The sequence below is a fragment of the Magallana gigas genome, chromosome 10 (genome assembly GCF_963853765.1).
Source record: "Magallana gigas chromosome 10, xbMagGiga1.1, whole genome shotgun sequence".
Taxonomy (NCBI): Eukaryota; Metazoa; Mollusca; class Bivalvia; order Ostreida; family Ostreidae; genus Magallana; species Magallana gigas.
Genome location: NC_088862.1, coordinates 15,099,783 through 15,121,517, shown reverse-complemented (window position 1 = coordinate 15,121,517; position 21,735 = coordinate 15,099,783). Strand labels below are relative to the sequence as shown.

Here is a 21,735-nt window from a genome sequence, read left to right as displayed (position 1 = left end):
GGGAATTTTCCTTATACAAGTCCTGCCTATTACGTTTATACTTTACTGGAAATGATGTGAAAGTTATTAACTGCATGCATCGTTATTTAAACATGCAAATGCCCGGCTGTCTATCCGCTCTCCTCCCCCTCCAACCGGACTCATTCCTCATTCGGACCAATTCCTCGGACAAACCTACCGACGGAAGAACCTCGGAGCCATATCTGCTGCAAGAAAAAATGTATTTTAACTCTCTGTGTTATGATTTACTAGATAGATGGAATGCTATTTTTTCCAACCTGATACTGTCAATTAAATTATATTGATTCAGAACACATATCTTGATTTTAGAATTGATTTCAATTAATAATTTACGAAAAATAATTATGTTTTTATTGAAAAATAAGTAGGTGCAGTAGTGATTTTACTTTACAAGTAACATTTTTAATTCGGACAAAGTGTTTTAAGGTGAACAAGACTTAACTAAGGAAAGTGTAATACGGTTCTTGATATTGAGAGCTTTGTATTGCCATGCTAGTTTTGTCCAGTTGAGTAACTGATGTGTACTTTTGAAGGATGTGGCCTGTTTAACGGCTGATAATCTTGTGCAGACAGGAGGCTGTACCACAGGTAAGATTTCACCTATCCTGGTGAAGGAAATGCCTGCAAAGGAAACATTTTTAAAAGAAAATAAAAAGAATAATCTGTTGCATAAAAACAACTTTTACCTCTATTTCTCAAACTCTATGGATATTGATGAAGACACATTGCTAATTTTATGAAGGTTATATATTATACATGCAACAGTAATATAGTATAATTGAAAAGAGAGAGAGAGAGAGAGAGAGAGAGAGAGAGAGAGAGAGAGAGAGAGAGAGACTCAGATGAATGAATTTATTGAGAAAAAATTTTTGAGAGAGGGGAGAGAAAGAAAAATAGAGAAACTCGGAGATATTGTTTAAGGAATGAATTTAATAAGAAAAATTGTTGTGCCCTCTTTCTCACAATTCCAGCAGTTCCCTGTGTCTCATCACTGCCTCCCATGACTTCAGTACTCAACTCATCTGTGAGTATGGCTGTCAAATACTTTAACTCTGCCACTTCCTAATGTTCATAAATATTTGGTGAATACCAGTTACCCATGAGCTTTCATCCTCACAAAAAACTGGTTGTTTTTTAAAATGCCCACAGGTTATTTGTTCTTTTGACAAATAGTAACTTGTACCTACCACAAAAAATGTTAAAATAAACCAGTAACACCCCCTTTCCCCTGTAAAAAATGAAGTTTATGTACATGTATAGAGAAAGAAAGTTTCTGTCTTTAAACATAAGGTTCAAAAATCCTTTACATGAGAGAATTATGAATTGTTCGCTTCCGATGAATTGATTGTGGAGGTTAAAATTGTCAAGTAATTATTATCCATTACTTAACACAAGCATACATGACCAACAGATAATATATGTTGCAGGTATCCAATACTCTGTCGGCTATGGACAGTACGCCAACATCAATGGAGGACACCCTCCCCTCATCATCAACGCCGGACAAAAGCAAACCAGATGTGACCTGAACTCTAGTTTTATTGTACCATTGACTCTTGTTTAAATTAGATATTTTTGTCAGGAGGTCACAGCATTGAAACATTGTTACATGTATGTCATTTTTGTTTAAATATATATAGCTCACATGTGAAAGCACAAGAGTCATGGATCTGTGGATCTTGATTCTAAGGTCGACTTAAAGTCTTTTTAAATAGTGTTACAAAGAATTTGGAATTTGTGAATCCTATTCTCTCCATAATTAAACTTTCCTTGCCAATTTAAGTCATGTTGAACAAATATATTTTTACATTTATTTAAGGTGAGTTTTCATTATTAACATTATAAAAAATTACTTTATTTACTTTGATGACTTATAATGAGAATAGCGTTCATTTTGAGTTCAAATTGGAAGTCAATTGCATTACAACATATAAACTAGAGACGAGCTCGTTGCAAGCAACGATTAGGTTTTCCGTCGCAGCTGCGTCATACTTGTGACGTATTACAAAAAATTGATAGCTGACCATAGTACAATTTTAGATGTGTAAACACTGAGAAACAAAGTATTATATTTCTGTGACCGCGTAGATTTTACGGTGATAGAGAATTCGTCTGGATCTGCATCGGTCGTGTGCAGTACGAACGGGGTGAAAGAATGTTGGCGTAAAGTGTATAAGGTATAAGGTTGTGGCGCGCTGGGGGCCGTAAGCTAAAACAAAGGGTAGGTTTGCCGTATTCCTGAAGGTCCACCAGTATACAGTTCCAGAGAAATAAACAGGCAATTGATGCAGGATTCCACATTATTGGACGAGACTCAACGATGGCAACATTAAAACAATTTAACAGACATGTTACAAACAATTCGGATATGGCCAGTAGTGGCCTCCGGACTCAAGACTCTGAGAGAGTCGGACGTGGCCGGGGCTGGCCGCCGTATTCCAGACTGCGCATTGACAATTGTACATAACTATTTATAAGAATCTTAACAATGAGTATAAATTGACAGGTAATGATATAAGTAAGCTGATTGAAAGGTTCACAGATATAAAATAATTAAATAAACTCAATGAGTCTTTGATGTCCAAGAAATGAAAATCTGATAATTGCACAATGTTGTTTTAAGAGATTAACAGTCCTTGAGACATGACACTCTGTCTCTTTGAAATCACATATAAAGTCTGAAAAGTGTCAACCACTAAATAAAAAAGTAACTTTGTAAGAAATAAACTGTGAGAAAAAATTACGAATTTTACAAGTAAAGTAAAAAAAAAATTATAATTGAACAGTGCATTTTGCACGATGATACTACATGTTTGTAAGCAAATACAGATCTTAACACGTTGTCTCTAGTTTGATTCGCCGCATTTTATTCACAGAGTGGGACTGTGGTTATGCCCGGTAGGAAGGTAAAAATACCATTGGCAAACGTTTTACACGCATTTTTATCAAACGCAAGCGCCAATGAATCTCTTAGTATGTATGCGGAGATTTTGGAAATTTTACAAGGGGTTTTGAAGAATAATTTTGTATATCGAGGAGGGGGAACATGCACGGATCAGAAAATTTTTCCGGGGTGGGGGTTGAAAAGTCAGACGGTTATTTGAGTTTGCCAAGGGATGTCCGAGGCATATTTGGTAAGTTTATAATGTACACGTAATTGAAAGAAATTTCGCTGGGGGGGGGGGGTCTGGAACCCTTCCCCTTCTAGATCCGGCACGGAGAAGACCGATGCCGGTAATTTTACTATAAATTTAACCATTTTTATTTAATTATTCATGTTCATAATTATTAGAAAACCAATATTACCTTTCAAAGCAGTTAAAACTTAAAATACGAATCATTTAGTCTCGGTGAGTATTGCGTCCGCGTACGAAAATAATGGCAATTTTCAAGAAATTCGGATGGATGTTCTGTGTCCTAGGTCGTCCATCCGATTCTTTTTCTGACTAAAAGCTACAGACCTGCAGTTAGAGATTGTCAAACTCTTATTGATTATGTCAATTTGTTTGTCTCAAAGAATCATCTTTTTAAATCAATAAAGTTTTACCTTAAAAAAAAGAAAGAAATCGGGCACAATTTTCAATGTTAGCATTTTACAATTTTATGGTCTAATAAAATTTCAACAAACAACTCTTCATTGCTTTATCCGAAATATTGCATGAAAAAAAATTTACATCGCATTTTTTAAATTACAAAAGGATATTTAAAATGAACTTGGATTAACCGCTAACAAACAGCCATAAAGAGAGACTGAGAACCAATTTCTTCTCTTTTTTTTTTTTACATCAAAAGAAATTCAAAAATCAAAATATATTTTTTCTTTGTATGCGTTAATGAAAATGTAGATCAGCAAGGGGTTCTTTGTCGTGCAAGCACCTACTTACATATATAATGTAACAGATTGTTACAAGGGTCTACAACGATGACAAATATTGAAAAGGCAATATTGTGGGTGAAGGATGAATGTGTAGTTTATTTTTGAAGTTTATTTTTGATACATGTAATTATATTTATCTGGATCGGTTATGTTTGTTAGTTTGTTTTGTTTATTAAAGAGGGGAATAAAGAAATGAGTAATTTCCAAGCACGTAGCATCGTTTTTGAAGGGGGGAACTCATCCAACAAATCTTGACAAGCAAATATAGAATTTTTTTTTTTAGAATTTTCCAAAATTTTCAAAATTTCAATCATAATTTCATGATTTTCATACCATTTTTTTTTACATGGTACAAAAATGGGGGGGGGGGGGGGGCAACTCCATGATAATTCAATTTTTTATGTAAATTTAAAAAAAATAGCTGCTGCGAGAAAAAGTGGGGAGAGAACATCTTTATGTCATATAACATGTGAAACTGATTTCATTCCACCCACAAGGTTGAAATAATGAAATAATTTTAATGAAAACAATATAAATAGACGTCATAAATCCCATATCAAACGACATATTACCACTTGATTCTGCGCGTCTTTTTAATGAATTTATAAACAGCGGCAAATTCTAAAATGTATTTTTAAAGGTAATGTTAGCTGCAAGTCTGTAGACCTTATATGAAAAATTTCGGATGGTAGTCAATTTTTCCGGGATACAGACCGAGTGGTACATATATGCAGTTAAGGTAACGAAGAATGATTCCAATAAAATACTTTGTTGAGTAATGCAAGCTTTTAAAAAAGCAATACTTATATTTGTTTAAAATATAACACCCAAATACTTCGTCTTACATTCGCTATTTGTAGAACAAGCAGAACCAGTATCAGTCTGACCGGCCTCACCGTATACATTGTTGGAATTTAATTGTCCTAGCATTGTATTGCTCTGCATGTACACAATTTCGTTTAAAAATTAAACACTTAAAGTGTTCATCTATATGGCTACACATAACGTACACACGTGATTCAAAATAACCAAAACAGAAAACGGTAAAGAATTCAGTCATTGAGTCTACATTTTATAGAACTTGTAAAAGAAAAAAACATTGCGGGTCTGAATGTTTGTTGATATGTCAATCTATCAATATACAGTTTATTAATTATTTTCGATTGCTAAGGCTACAGCGTATTTGATGAACATTGAACATTTTTTCCATGCCACTTTTTTCCATGGAAGATGGCGAATGTATACAAGTATAAAGCATTTATAAAATCTATTTAATTACCTCTTTAGAATTGTGTATGCAATAAATGATTTATAAGTTGCTGCTGAAGGTTGTTTGGTATTTTCGTTTGTAGATGTTTTGCAAGTAAAAAACCTGAAACGCGGGGCAAGTCATAATTAATATCCCTAATAACCGTAACTTAAAACTAGCGGCTTTGGATTCAAATATTATCGTATACGAATATTAAGTTCACTTTTTAAAATCATCTCCACGATGATAATTATATTATATCCATCGCAAATCAGTATTTTTTTTCTTGCTCTAAAAGAATTGTTCTATCGGGAGCAATCCCGCGTTCGTTTAAATTGCCAGCGTACATTTGTCATGTCAGTAATACACATTGTGCTTTATAAGACGGCCGTGTATACGTATTGTAGAAAAGTTGAGTTTAATTACCATGCATTGGAACCATTTTATTAACACATATGTCCCGGTACTGAAACAATTCAAAATGTCTCTGTTACAGTTACACAGTGGGGCGTTAAACGTGTACGTCCAGCTCTACAAGCACATGCACTATCGTCTAGGCGACGGCCTGAATACAGCTAGCGACTCTCCTATCGATCGGTTACCTGAGTCTCGTAATGCATCTAAATATAGACAGGGGCACAGTTATGAAACAAACAACAAAAATAAGGTCAAAGAGGTTCATCTCTATGAAATGAAAATGTACATATGAATAAAAACATTTGGGAATTTTATGTGGAATTATTTTTGTGCACTACATGTATCAGTTAGTGCATTACAAGAAGCCCTTTCATAACCTCATAAACGTGCGCACCCCCACAAAAATGGACCGAACTGATAACAATTGTTTCTGCAAATACTGACTATAAATTACGAAAATATTAAATTGAATACTATAAAAGGATTCAAAATTAATTTCTTTACAACTTTGCTTCAATAATGCATTAGAAATTTTTATTCCTTTTTAAGTTATTGACATGAAACTTTGGACGCCTCTAACTCCCTAATTATAAGGGCCAGCCCTTTTTCGGCATACCGAATGAAAGGTCTGAGTAAGACCAAGAACTTTTAAAATACATGTTATAACAATTTTTTATCAGGTAGAAAACTAACACGGAAAATACGCGAATTTTTTTTGATTTTTTTTCTTACCTTTTTTTCAACATCTATACCACCCCTTTTATTTGCATTTAAATAATAAATAAAATATATCTCGCACAAATTCAATGTATTAGCTTCCAAACCATCCCATGTTTGAGACTCTGCCAGTCGTCGTTAAAGCTAAACCCCCTGGACAAAAGAAGTCGTTAAATTTTACTAAAAGGGGAATAACTCAAAACTGGATAGGGATTTTTCTCAACTAAAATATGCAACGACAACATCACGCGGCATGTTATCAGTCCTGAAAATTTCAAAACAATCGGTGAACAAACGAGCGAGATATTAAGGATCAAAGTTGGCGTCTAGAAGAAAAAAAAAATAATAAGAAATTTGAAAATTTTTCAGAATAATAGTAAGGTTTTCCGCTCCCAGCGGAAAACCTTAATAAACCACTTTACTGTAACAACATATGAATGACAAAAACCTCATGAATGACAGTTTCCTTCATAACGAAATCACTAAGAACTTGTACTAGGAACCAACTAGTGATACACAAAAAAAGGAAATTAAAACGTTCTCAATCTACCCAAGATAGCAATAGCAGTCTGTGTCTCATAATGAAATAGAGAATAGAGGAAAATGATGTTGACATATGCTCTAATACTTTTGGGGTATACATTTATCACTTCTGTTTCCTATTCAGATGAAATCTGTTACAGGTAAGGTTAAAACAAATAAACAGTTATAATTTTAGTTAGTTTTAATTCACTTGTAAGGCAATTGCATTGTACATGTTCGGGATAATAACAAAAATGAAGAGAAAATGCGTAGTTGAACATTTCAAATCCAATGCATCGATTTGATAAAAGATAAAACTATTTTTTTACTGCTTAAAACAGACATAATTTTTGTAGATACAAGAGTGGTTGTTGTCCTGGTTACGAACGGAATAGAGAAACAGGGAACTGTACAGGTTGCTAATGGGGTTGATTACAATTAATTGACCTGTTTTAAATCAAATAAATGTAGCTTGTTCCACTCTGTGAAATTTTTAGACAATTTTTTAGGACAATGTGTTTTACTTGTAAATGTAATATTTTACGTTAACAGTTCAAATTACAATCATTTTTATGCAAGTTATTTTCCATGATTTTACATATATTCCATATATATATATATACATACAGATTCCAAATCAACAGCAGATTTTGAAATTAAATTTGAAAAAAACCTTGTTTTTAAGCTGTTGTTTCTCCTAATATGAAATATAACAAAAGAGGAGTGCTTTTCGTTTCAGAGTGTAAAATTGGATACTCAGACCCTAATTGCAGCAGGCAGTGTGTCTATCCAAGTTATGGATGGAAATGCACATTGGAGTGTAACTGTTCAAAAGAACATTGCAATTATTCTACTGGATATCTGGTAAAGTCGTCCAGTAAGTCCAACATTGTTTTAATTATATTCGCAATACATTTTAACTGTTTGTCAGTAAAAAAGTGTAACATGTATTGCACTTGTGAATGTGGTTTTTTTTTCATTATATACATGCAAATAATTATGAAGTTATGAAATTAAAAACAGAGACATTTAATGTAGAAGATAAACAATACAATTGAAGGATATGGAAATATATTTACGACAGTACGAAGAAAATGACGTTATTTAATGAACTGAGGTCGATGAATTAAAACGCAAATTATTTTATTTTACCTGAGGTTAAATGCATTTGTCATCTGTACAAAGATGGGATAAATTTTGTAGAAATGTTTTGGACAAAATCTTTAATACATGTTATTGTCTAAACATTTTGCCATTTAAAATATTACTAAAGCGTATATAAAGCAAGCGCGCTTTTTTATACACCCTGAGACATAGAGAAACGAGCGTTGTTCTTGCCATTGACCACAGAAGGTGCTGGCAGGTGAAAGAGGATAAACACATTGGAACCATACATATGTATTTAATGGAACAGTACAGATTTATTCCATTTCATATTATTAAATTAAACCCTTTGTTTAAAATGACTATGCTATCTCCTTACAAAGAAAAAACACAAATTCATTTTTACGAGATTATGACTCGCTAAAACAAATTAATCAAATCGTTTACAGATGATATATCAACGAGACAACACATTCGTTTCAACTCGAAACAAAATTAATTGGTATAGCAATTCCATCTTATTTGAACATTATAAATAAAGTCATTTTTGGATTAATAAATCAGGCATACTATCTGTACAATTTGCTCTCGCTCTTAACCACATGAATCATAAAATTGATGTTGAAATGAAAATCTGATAAAAAAAAAACGCGAGACATACAAACAACATTATAAACCGATAACGTGGTGTTTAGTCTTAGAAATTGATAAAGGTCTTTGTTAAAAAAAGGCAAAACATGTGGCTGTATAATTGCTGTAATTATAAAACAAAGGGAGTAATTAAATATCCAATAATCATTTACAAGATGAGGACACATTTGGTAAGGATCATCATTTTAAAGAACTGCGTTGTCTTTGAATTCAACTGTTTTAATTTCAAGATAAAAAGTGTTTTGATTAAATGATGATTAACACACAAAAGCACACACTAAACTATGATATTCATGTACATGTATCCTATTTCGATTGCAGGAACAGCCTGAATTGATTTAAGGCATGTAACCCTAATGATAGAGTGAAATAGTTTAAACATTTTCCCCCACTTCTTTTGAGCTAAAAATGTGTATCCTAGTCATATGAAAACATTGTGCAGTAAATATAATGATTTCTTTAACTGTTTCCTCACCATAGTTTTGAGTGCATATAATAATTAATATGATTGTGGTAATGAAAAATGAATGATAGAAAAAAAGATGGTTCTTTAACAGTTTGATTAACAATGTTCCGCTAAAATAAAATAAAAAAGTATCAATGTGTGTTTAATCAAAAGTTGAAAAAAACCTTTTGTCATCCTGTTTACAAATGAAAGAATGAAGAAGAAAATGCACAGATTAGGTTTTGTTACATTTTCACGGGTTATATGTCTCTCTCATAAATAGTAACTTGTACCTACCAAAAAATTAATGTTCCAATGAACCAGTAACACCCTTCAAAAATGAATTGTATGTACAGGTATACGGAAAAAATGTTTCTGTGTTTGAAAACAAGGTTCAAATCTTCTTTTTATGAGAGAAATATGAATTGTTTAGTCTGATGAATTGATCATAGAGGTCAAAATTGTTCAATAAACATGAGTAAATAATTATGATCTAATTTTTAACACATGAGCATGAATTACTAACGAATAATCCATGTTTCATGTTTATCTCTCTAGTTATGAATGCAGGAAGAGGAAATACATTAACATGAGGTGGTAAAGATGCATTAAAAATACTTGGTTGCAATTTTAAATATTATAATTCAGTTACATTCATTTTGATATTTGTCTTTCGGATTAGCTGATATTCAAACCATCAACGTAAAATATGATGTATGGGAATTTTCGTTATAAAGGTAGTGCATATTAATTACGTTTATACTATACTTGAAATGATGTGAAAGTTATTAAAACTGCATGCATCGCTATTGCAAACATTGTTTTCAAAGAGATATATAGATGTTTAATACAAATAGAACTTAAAGAATAGTTTAAAAACAATTTCACATTTAAATGCCTTTCTTTCAGTGAAAATACTGCTCTAATAGATAAAAAGTCATGACAGTTCATGAAATTTTTAAAAAAGTAATTACTGTATTTTTTTTTTAATTCTTGAGTTGCCTCCCTTCTTCATTGTCTGCATCAGCTGAAATCGGAGAACCAAAGACTGGAGGGTCACATCAAGTCGCTGGCCACGCGGCGGGATCACTTACTGGCGGTCAACGCCAGGCTGTCTATCCCGTTCTCCTCCCCCTTCACCCGGACTTATTCCTCTCCTCGGACAAACTCACTGACGGAAAAACCGCGCAGCCATCTTTGATGCAGGTAATAAAAATAAATATACTTTCTCTCTCTGTGTGAAGATACACTAGCTAGATGGAATGCTGTTTTTTCCCACCTGATACTGTTTTAATTAAGAAAGTTGATTTAGAATGCTTTTCAGTGAAGGCTTCAAAGAAACTTCTTGATTTTGAAATTGGTTTAAGAATTTATTTATTTATTTATTTTTTATTTTTTTTACAAAAAATGAATGTTTTTACTGAACAATAAGTCGGGTTCTGCAGTGGTGATTTTACTTTACAAATAATATTTTTTTACTTTGGACAAAGTATTTTTAAGGTGAATAAAACTTGAGTAAGGAAAATGTAATCCGGTTCTTGATAGAGAGGTCTGTGTATTGCAATATTAGTTTTGTGCGCTTGAGTACATGATGTGTACTTTTGTAGGATGTGGCTTGTTTAACAGCTGATAATCCTGTACAGGCAGGAGGCTCTACCACAGGTAAGATCTCACCTGTCCAGGTAAAGGAAATACCTGTGAAGGAAACATTTGTTAAAGAAAATGAAAAGAAGAATCTTTTCATAAAATAAACGTGTACCTCTATCGCTCAAATTCTATGGATATCAATGAAGACACAAAGCCAATTCTATCAAGATTATATATTATACATGTGACAGTAATATAGTATGATTATTATGAGAGAGAGAGAGAGAGAGAGAGAGAGAGAGAGAGAGACTCAAAGATACTGTTGTAAGGAATGAATTTATGAAGAGAAATATTTTTCTCCTCTTTATCACAGTTCCAGCAGTAACCTGTGTCTCATCGCTGCCTCCCATGACTTCAGTACTCAACTTATCTGTAAGTATGGCTGTCCAATCATTCAAGCTTGCCCCAATCGCCAATGTACAGATGTATAGTTGTGAATACCAGTTACCCATGAGCATAAATACTCAGAAAAACTTTTTTCTTGAAATGCCCACGTGTTCTTTGTTCTTATCACAAATAGTAAAACATGTAATTACAAACAAAATAATGTTCTAGAGAACTAGTAACACCTCCTCCCTCCCTCTTTAAAAATGAAGTTTTAGTAGTTGTACAGATGTACATTGAAAGGAAGTTGCTGTGTTAGAACATAAGGTAAAAATATCTTTTTCATGACAGAAATATGAATTTTTCAGTCTAATGAATTGATTGTGGAGGTCAAAATTGTGCTGTAATCATGAATAAATAATTATAGTCCATTACTTAACAGTGAAGCACACATGACCAACAAATAATCTATGTTGCAGGTATCCAATACTCTGTCGGCTATGGACAGCACGCCCACATCAATGGAGGTCACCCTCTCCCATCATCAACGCCGGACAAAAGCAAACCCGATGTGACCTGAACTCTACTTTTATTGTACCATTGACTCTTGTTTTAAACTAGATATATATATGTATACACAGAACTAATGTTAAAGTATTAATAAAAAAGTTGACAAAAATATGGTATTTGCTGATTTTTTTAACGTAAAAAATCAAATATGTTGGATCTGTGGCTGCAATTTCAAATCCTGGTTCATAAAGACATGCCAGGGAAGGAGCCCAAAGCTATTACAGTCTAAGTTATAAGGTTTTCTTCAAGATAAGACTTGTAAATATTTTTTCAGGATGTCACAGCATGAATAATGAAACATTATGTAAATGCCGCCTGTTTGTGAGGGTAAGAATTGAAATTGACAACCCGAGGAAACCAATGTCAACCGACGGGAAGCGTCGGTTGACAATGGTTTTCTCGGGGTGTCAATTTAAACTGTTACCCTCCCAAACAGGCACTATTTATTGCATACTGAATGTCTTAATTTTAAAGGAAACTTCACAGCTTTTATATAAGTATGAGGTGAATTCTATGGCGAACCGTACGCACATAATTTACGCGCATGTAACAATATGTTGTTTTATACTTTCATGTTAAAAACTGAAATCTGATTGGTTTAGACGCAGTTGGTAATCCGTTCTTATACCCTCAGTGTTAGCAGCACACTTGTCAACGGGTAACACAACGAATTGTTACATGCGCGTAAATTATGCGCGTATGGTTCGCCGTAGAATTCACTTAATTTCTATTTTAAAGCACTAAAATTCTCTTTAAAATTCAGACATTCAGTATAATAAAATAAATAGTGCCTGTTTGAGAGGGTAACTGTTGAATCTGACACCCCTCGAAAACCATTGTCAACCGACGCTTCCCGTCGGTTGACATTGGTTTCCTCGGGGTGTCAATTTCAACAGTTACCCTCCCAAACAGGCACTATTGATATAGTGTAACCCGTTGTCAAGTGTGTTACTAACGATGAGAGTAATAGAACGGATTATCAACTGCGTCTAAACCAATCAGATTTCAGTATTTATCAGAAAAGTGTAATAATGTTAAATTGTTACATGTATGTATGTCATTTTGTCTAAATATATAGCTCACAGGATAAAGAACAATAGTCTTGGATCTGTCGGTCTCGACTCTTAAGTCAACTTAGTCTATGAATAGCGTTACCTGTACAAAGAAATTTACGATTTTTATTCTCTCGATAAGTGCAACTTTTCCATGTAAATTTAAGTCAAGCAGTACAATTATATTTTAACATATGTGTTAGGTGAGTTTTTCATTTTCATTATTTTGAAAAAAAATACTTTATTTAATATACTTATTTATAAAGAGAATAACATTCCAAACAAATTTGAAGTCAATGCGTTACAACATATAAGTCAACCACTTTACTATAATAACTTTAGGAATGACAACAACTTAATGAATGACAGTTTCCTTAAATGCGCCTCATTAGAAACTGTACTAGGAACCAATTAATGATACAAAAAAAACCCAGTTAAAACTTCCTCAAACCTACTTTAGATAGCAAGAGCAGTCTAGGTCTTGAAATTATACTGAAATACAAGAAAATGGTGTCAACACTTGCTTTAAATCTTCTGGTCTATACAATAATCACATCTGTTTTGAATTCAGATCAAATTTGTTCAAGGTAAGGTTGAAGAAAGAAACGGTATTTATTTTGATTAGTTTAAATTCGCTCGTGAAGCAATTGTTTTGTCATTGTTTTATGATAATAACAGAAGTGAGAAAAAAAACCATAGCTAAACAATGCAAAACTGAATGCATCGATTCAATAGAAAAAAGAATAAAACTTTCTTTAATGTTCTTTTCTTTTTTCAGATATGAAGGTGACTGTTGTCCTGGTTACGAATGGAATAGTGAACTAGGAAACTGTACAGGTTGTCAATGGGTTTTATTACAATCAATTGATCTGTTTGAAATTAAATAAAACTAGTTTGTCCCATGATCTAAATTTTTAGACATTGCGTATAACTTGTAAATGCAACATTTTTACCTAAACAGATAAAGTTACAACTATCTTCATGCAAATTACTTTCCATGATTTTTCGTATATTCCATATGTTTTCATATTTCCTAATTCATACAGTTTCTAAATCATCAGCAGGTTTTATGCTGTTTTGATAAGGAGCAATGCTATTATTAAAGAAGGGTGCTTTTGTTTCAGAGTGTAAAATTGGATACTCAGGTGTTAAATGCAGCAAGCGATGTTTCTATCCGAGTTATGGTTGGAAATGCACATTGGAATGTAACTGTTCAAAAGAATATTGCAACTTTTCTTCTGGATGTCTGGTAAAGTCGTTCTGTAAGTCAAACAGTATCATTAATTATATTCGAAATACATTGTAACTGTTTATCAACAGTACAAAGTTACATGCATTGCACACGTGGATGTGTTTTTTTTCTTCAACATATACATGAACATAATTATAAAGTTATGAAATTTAAAAATAAACAAAACAATTTAATGCATAGGAGGTAAACAATACAATGAAAGGATACGGCAATACATTCATAGTATACACATTACGAAGACAGTTCAAAACGACGTTATCTAGTGAACTGAAGTCAATGAATTCAAACATAAATTCATTTTCGTTAAACGCACTTTGTCACCTGTAAGGACATGGGATACGTTTTGTAGAAATCTTTAATATAATTATATTATTGCCTAATCATTTTGCCATTGCCATTTAGTACTAAATCGTATTTATAGCAAGTGCGCTTTTTATTGCTAAGCCCTGAGACATAAAGAAACAAATGTTTTTCTCGCCATTGACCATAGAAAATGCGAACAGATGAAAGGGAAAAACGCCTTGGAAACTTATGGCAACACACAATTTGATAGAATATGCACAGATTCAATCCATAATATATTTTCAAATTAAACCCTTTGCTCAAAATGACTACGCTATTTCTTTACAATGAGAAGTCATAAATTCCTTCTAACGAAATCTCAATTCGCTAAAACAAAATAATCAAATCACCTATAGATTAATATGAGATATCAACGAGATATTGCATTCGTTTCAATTCGAAACAAGATTGGTATAAAAATTCCATCTTATATGAACATAATAAAAAAATTCATTTTTGGATTCATAATCAATGCATAATATTTGCACAATTTTCGCTCGCTTTTAACCATATCACTCGTAAAATTAATGTTAAAATGAGAATATGAAAAAAAAAATAAACAAAACGCGAGACGTACAAACAACATGAGAATCCGTTACCGTGGTCTTTACTCCTAGAAATTGCTAAGTGTTCAGTAAAAAAAATAGCAATAAATGTTGCCGTTGTACTTATAAAACAAAGGAAATAATCAAATATGCAATAATCATTTACAAGATGAGGACGCATTTGGTAAGGATTATATTTCTTATTAACTGAGTAGTCTTTGAATTCAACTGTTTTAATTTCAAGATAAAAAGTGTTTTAATCAAATAATGATTAACACACAAACAAGCACACTAAACAGTGGTTTTTCATGTACGAGAATCCTATTTTGATTGCAGGAACAGCCTGAATTAATTTACGGTATATAGCCTAAATGATAGAGTGAAATAGTTTAATTACTTCCCCCACTTCTGTTGAGCTATACATGTTTATCCTATTCATATGAAAAAATTGTGAAGTATATATAATGATTTCGATAACTGTTTTGCCACCATAGTTTTGAGTGCATATGATAATTAATATGATTGTGGTAATAAGAAATGAATAAAAGAAAAAATAGTTCTTTAACAGTTTAATTAACTATGTTCCGCTGAAATACAAAAAAAGTATAAATGTGTGTTTAATTTAATCAAAAGTGGAAAAAAAATGTTGCGGTCCTGTTTACAAATGGAAGAATGAACAGGAAAATGCACAGATTATATTTCGCTATCACAAATAGTAACTTGTACCTACCCAAAAATTATTGTCCCGATGAACCAGTAACTGCCTTTACAAATGAAGTGTATGTACAGGTATACTGAAAAATATGTTGCTGTGTTTGAAAACAATGTTTAAATCTTCCTTTTATGAGAAAAATATGAATTGTTTAGTCTGATAAATTGATTATGGAGGTCAAAATTGTTCAATAAACATGAATAATCAATTATGATCCAATTTTCAACACTTAAGCATAAATGACTAACAAATATTTCATATTTCATGATCATGTTTATCCCTCTTGTTATGAAGGCAGGAAGAGGAAATACATTATCATGATGTGGTAAAGATGCATTAAAGATATTTGACTGCAATTTTAGATATTATAATTCAGCTATTTTGATATCAGATTCTGTCTCTCAGATTAGCTAACATTCAAAGCATCAACTTAAAATATGTCAAAATATGGGAATTTTCCTTATACAAGTACTGCATATTACGTTTATACTTTACTGGAAATGATGTAACATATCAACTGCATGAATCGTTATTGTAAACATTATTTTCAATAAGATATTCAGATGTTTATTACAATTATAACTTTAAGAATAGTTAAAAAAACAATTTCACATTGGAACGTTTTTCTTCTGATGATAGTATCGCTCTAATACCGGTAGATTAAAGGCCAGTTCATGAACATTTTTTAAAAGTAATTCCTGTATGTTTTTTAATTTCTTCAGTTGCCTCCTTGCTTCATTGTCTGCATCAGCTAAAATCGGAGAACCAACGAATGGGGGGGGGGGGTGTCACATCAAGTCGCTGGTCACGCGGGCGGGTCCACTTACTGGCGGTCAATGACCGGTTGTCTATTCCGTTCTCTACCCCTCTGCCCGGACTCATTCCTCATTCGAACTAATTCATCGGACACACCCACTGACGGAAAGACCTCGGAGCCATATCTGATGCAAGAAAAAAAATGTATTTTCACTCTCCGTGTTAAGATTTACTAGATAGATGGAATGCGATTTTCCACCACCTGTTACTGTTCAATTAAAACATTGATTCAGATCTAAGAATTGGTTTCAATTAAAAGTTTACGAAAAGTAATTATGTTTTCATTGAACAATAAGTAGGTGCAGTAGTGATTTTACTTTACAAGTAACATTTATACTTCGGACAAAGTGTTTTTAAGGTGAACAAGACTTAACTAAGGAAAATGTAATCCGGTTCTTGATATTGCCATGTTAGTTTTGTACGGTGGAGTATTTGCTGTGTTCTTCTGTAGAATGTGGCCTGTTTAACAGCTGATAATCTTGTGCAGACAGGAGACTCTACCACAGGTAAGATTTCACCTATCCAGGTAAAGGAAATGCCTGCAAAGGAAACATTTTCAAAAGCAAATGAAAAGAATAATCTGTGGCATAAAACAACTTTTACCTCTATTGCTCAAACTCTATGGATATTGATGAAGACACATTGCTAATTTTATGAAGATTATATATTATACATGCAACAGTAATATAGTATGATTATTATAAGAGGAGAGAGAGAGAGAGAGAGAGAGAGAGAGAGAGAGAGAGAGAGAGAGAGAGAGAGAGAGATGAATGAATTTATGAAAGAAAACATTTAAATTTTGAGAGAGGGGAGAGAAAGAAAAAGAGAGAAACTCATAGATATTGTTTAAGGAATGAATTTAATAAGAACATAGTTGTGCCCTCTTTCTCACAGTTCCAGCAGTTCCCTGTGTCTCATCACTGCCTCCCATGACTTCAGTACTCAACTCATCTGTGAGTATGGCTGTCCAATACTTTAACTCTGCCACTTCCTAATGTTCATAAATATTTGGTGAATACCAGTTACCCATGAGCTTTCATCCTCACAAAAAAATGCCCACAGATTATTTGTTCTTTTGACAAATAGTAACTTGTACCTACCGCAAAAAATGTTACAAAAAACCAGTAACACCCCCTTCCCCCTGTGAAAAAATTAAGTTTATGTACATGTATAGAGAAAGAAATATTCTGTGTTTGAACATAAGGTTCAAATATCCTTTCCATGAGAGAATTATGAATTGTTCGCGTCCGATGAATTGAGTGTGGAGGTTAAAATTGTCAAGTAATTATTATCCATTACTTAACACAAGCATACATGACCAACAGATAATCTATGTTGCAGGTATCCAATACTCTGTCGGCTGTGGACAGTACGCCAACATCAATGGAGATCACCCTCCCCTCATCATCAACGCCGGACAAAAGCAAACCAGATGTGACATGAACTCTACTTCTTTTTGTACCATTGACTCTTGTTTTAATTTATATATTTTTGTCAGGAGGTCACAGCATAAAAATTGAAACATTGTTACATGTATGTCATTTTTGTTTAAATATATATAGCTCACATGTGAAAGCACAAGAGTCTTGGATCTGTGGATCTTGACTCTAAGGTCGACTTAAAGTCTTTGAATAGTGTTACAAAGAATTTGAAAATTGTGAATTCTATTCTCTCCATAATTAAAATTTCCTTGCCAATTTAAGTCATGTTGAACAAATATATTTTTACATTTATTTAAGGTGAGTTTTCATTATTAACATTATAAAAAATTACTTTATTTACTATAATGACTTATAATGAGAATAGCGTTCATTTTGAGTTCAAATTTGAAGTCAATTGCATTACCACATATAAGTAAACCACTTTACTGTAACAACATATGAATGACACCAACTTCATGAATGACAGTTTCCTTCATAACAAAATCACTTAGAACTTGTACTAGGGACCAATTAGTGATACACTGAAAGAAGGAAATTAAAACGTTCTCAATCTACCCCAGATAGCAATAGCAGTCTGTGTCTCATAATGAAATAGAGAATAGAGGAAAATGATGTTGACATATGCTCTAATACTTTTGGGATATACATCTATCACTTCTGTTTCCTATTCAGATGAAAACTGTTACAGGTAAGGTTAAAACAAATACACAGTTATAATTTTAATTAGTTTTAATTCACTTGTAAGGCAATTGCATTGTACATGTTCGGGATAATTACAGAAATGAAGAGAAAATGCGTAGTTGAACAGTTCAAATCCAATGCATCGATTTGATAAAAGATACAACTATTTTTTTACTGCTTAAAACAGACATTATTTCTGTAGATACGAGGGTGATTGTTGTCCTGGTTACGAACGGAATAGAGAAACAGGGAACTGTACAGGTTGCTAATGGGGTTGATTACAATTAATTGACCTGTTTTAAATCAAATAAATGTAGCTTGTTCCACTCTGTTTTTTAGACAATGTGTTTTACTTGTAAACGTAATATTTTACGTTAACAGTTCAAATTACACGCATTTTTATGCAAGTTACTTTCCATGATTTTTCATATATTTCATATATATATATATATATATATATATATATATATATATATATATATATATATATATATATATATATATATATATATATATATATATATATATATATATACAGATTCCAAATCATCAGCAGATTTTGAAATGAAATTTGAAAAAAACCTTGTTTTTAAGCTGTTTCTCCAAATATGAAATATAATAAAAGAGGAGTGCTTTTGTTTCAGAGTGTAAAATTGGATACTCAGACCTTAATTGCAGCAGGCAGTGTGTCTATCCAAGTTATGGATGGAAATGCACATAAGAGTGTAACTGTTCAAAAGAATATTGCAGTTTTTTTTTCTGGATGTACAGTAAAGTCATCCAGTAAGTCCAGCATTGTTTAAATTATATTCGCAATACACTTTAACTGTCAGAAAACAGTGTTACAAGTAATTCACACGTGAATGTGTTTTTTTTTCATTATATACATGAACATAATTATAAAGTTATGAAATTAAAAACAGAGACATTTAATGTAGATGATAAACAATATAATTAAAGGATATGGAAATATATATTTACAACAGTACGAATACGGTTCAAAACGACGTTATTTAATGAACTGAGGTCGATGAATTCAAACGCAAATTATCTTATTTTACCTGAGGTTAAATGCACTCCGTCATCAGTACGGAGATGGCATAAAGAGGTATAGCTGTATAGCGCACTTAACATACGATTTGGCCTCAAATACATGTATAGCCTTTTCCAAACATCAGACATTTTCAATATTATAAATATTTAGTTTAAATATATTCAAAGAAACGCAAATCACACAATCACCAGGCTCTAAGAGTCTTAAGTATCTTACACGACATCGTTAAAATATTCAGGTTTAGCTAGGGATATATAGGAAATTGGTTAGTAAACGATAAGAAATGGGATATTTGACTATTTGAACCACTTAAGTGAACCAATAAGTGTCTTTTCTAATAAAATCATGTTTATAGCCATATATATTGAAAATGCATCTGTTGAAAATGTTAGATGCGTGGCCTAGTGGTAATGCGGAGGTCTTTTTGATTTTGTGGTCGCTGGATCGAGTAGTATTTTTTTTTCACTTAAATTGAAACATGAACAGAATAGAGAGATTAAGTTACACATATTTAAACATATCTAATCTTTTGGTGTATTTTTAAAAATTATCTTGTTTTATTCAGTCTGAGTATGAATACACCCAATATAAACAGATCTCTTCATTAACACTGTACATGTACTCTGTTTACACTAAGATCCATTGCACTTTGTTTGAACTTCGCACGGTTTAGAATATCAACTACTGTTATCACAGAGCTTCCCGAAACAAATCAGTTGTTACAGACACCATTGTAAAATCAGTAGAGTGTATGATTAATCCAGGTTTCGAATATCATATTGCAACGCTAAGTACCTGAAGCTATTTTTAGTAACAGGTACTTTTCGTCCAAACAGAGGTGTAGGCGAAATAATGGGAAAAGGCGCTATACATCATTTGTAGAAATGTTTGGACGAAATCTATAATATATATTATTGCCTAATCATTTTGCCATTTACTATAATACTAAAGCGTATATAAAGCTAGCGCTTTTTTCTACGCCCTGAAACATAGAGAAACGAATGTTGCTCATGCTTTTGACCACAGAAGGTACTGGCAGGCGAAAGAGGATAAACGCTTTCAAATGGAAACTTAGGGCAACGCATATATATTTAATGGAACAGTACAGATTTATTCCCTTTCATATTATTCTATTAAACCCTTTGTTCAAAATGACTATGCTATCTCTTTATAACCAAAGAGAAAAAAAAACAAAAAACAAAAACAAAAAACAAACCACAAATTCATTTCAACGAGATTATAATTCGCTAAAACAAAATAATCAAATCGTTTACAGATGAGATATCAACGAGACATCATAATCGTTTCAACTCAAAACAAAATTGGTATAGAAATTCCATCTTATTTAAACATTATAAATAAAGTCAATTTTGGATTCATAAATCATGCATAATATTTGTTCAATTTTCTCTCGCTCTAAAAAATGAAAATCTAATAAAAAAAAAAATCCGCAAGACGTACATACAACATTATAAACCGATATCGTGGTTTTTAGTCCTAGAAATTGATAAAAAAAAAGACAATTAATGCTGTTATAGTTATAAAACAAAGGGAATAATTAAATATGCAATAATAATTTACAAGATCAGGACGCATTTGGGTAGGATTATACTTCTTAATAACTGAGTTGTCTTTGCATTTAACTGTTTTATTTTTAAGATAAAAAGTGTTTTGACTAAATAAAAAAGTATAATAATGTTAAATTGTTACATGTATGTATGTCATTTCGTCTAAATATATAGCTCACAGGATAAAGAACAATAGTCTTGGATCTGTCGGTCTCGACTCTTATGTCAACTTAGTCTATGAATAGCGTTACAAAGAATTTGAAATTTACGATTTTTATTCTCTCAATAAGTGCAACTTTTCCATGTAAATTTAAGTCAAGCAGTACAATTATATTTTAACATATGTGTTCGGTGAGTTTTTCATTTTCATTATTTTGAAGAAAAAAATACTTTATTTAATACAATTATTTATAAAGAGAATAACATTCCAAACAAATTTGAAGTCAATGCATTACAACATATAAGTCAACCACTTTACTATAATAACTTTAGGAATGACAACAACTTAATGAATGACAGTTTCCTTAAAAAACCTCTTAGAAACTGTACTAGGAACCAATTAGTGATACAAAAAATAAACCAATTAAAACTTCCTCAAACTACTTTAGATAGCAAGAGCAGTCTAGGTCTTGAAATTATATTGAAATACAGGAAAATGGTGTCAACATCTGCTTTAAATCTTCTGGTCTATACAATAATCACATCTGTTTCGAATTCAGATGAAATT

At 32.2% G+C, this 21,735-nt stretch overlaps 2 long non-coding RNA genes across 4 annotated transcripts in view; both read left to right on the top strand.

The window, feature by feature from the left end:
- LOC136272117 (uncharacterized) overlaps window positions 1-18,591 on the top strand; it is a 31,500-nt gene extending 12,909 nt beyond the window's left edge. Inside the window, exons 1-6 of one of the 3 annotated variants that reach the window (XR_010710022.1) lie at window positions 6,837-6,964; window positions 7,160-7,218; window positions 13,721-13,858; window positions 16,170-16,769; window positions 17,158-17,216; window positions 17,605-18,591. This is a non-coding gene — a long non-coding RNA (uncharacterized lncRNA). The other 2 variants (XR_010710020.1, XR_010710021.1) reach the window with 2 other exon arrangements.
- On the top strand, window positions 10,004-11,647 carry LOC136272116 (uncharacterized). Its single transcript, XR_010710019.1, has 4 exons — window positions 10,004-10,209; window positions 10,611-10,665; window positions 10,964-11,022; window positions 11,454-11,647. It is a non-coding gene; the product is annotated as an uncharacterized lncRNA (long non-coding RNA).
- Window positions 18,592-21,735: the final 3,144 nt, after the last annotated feature.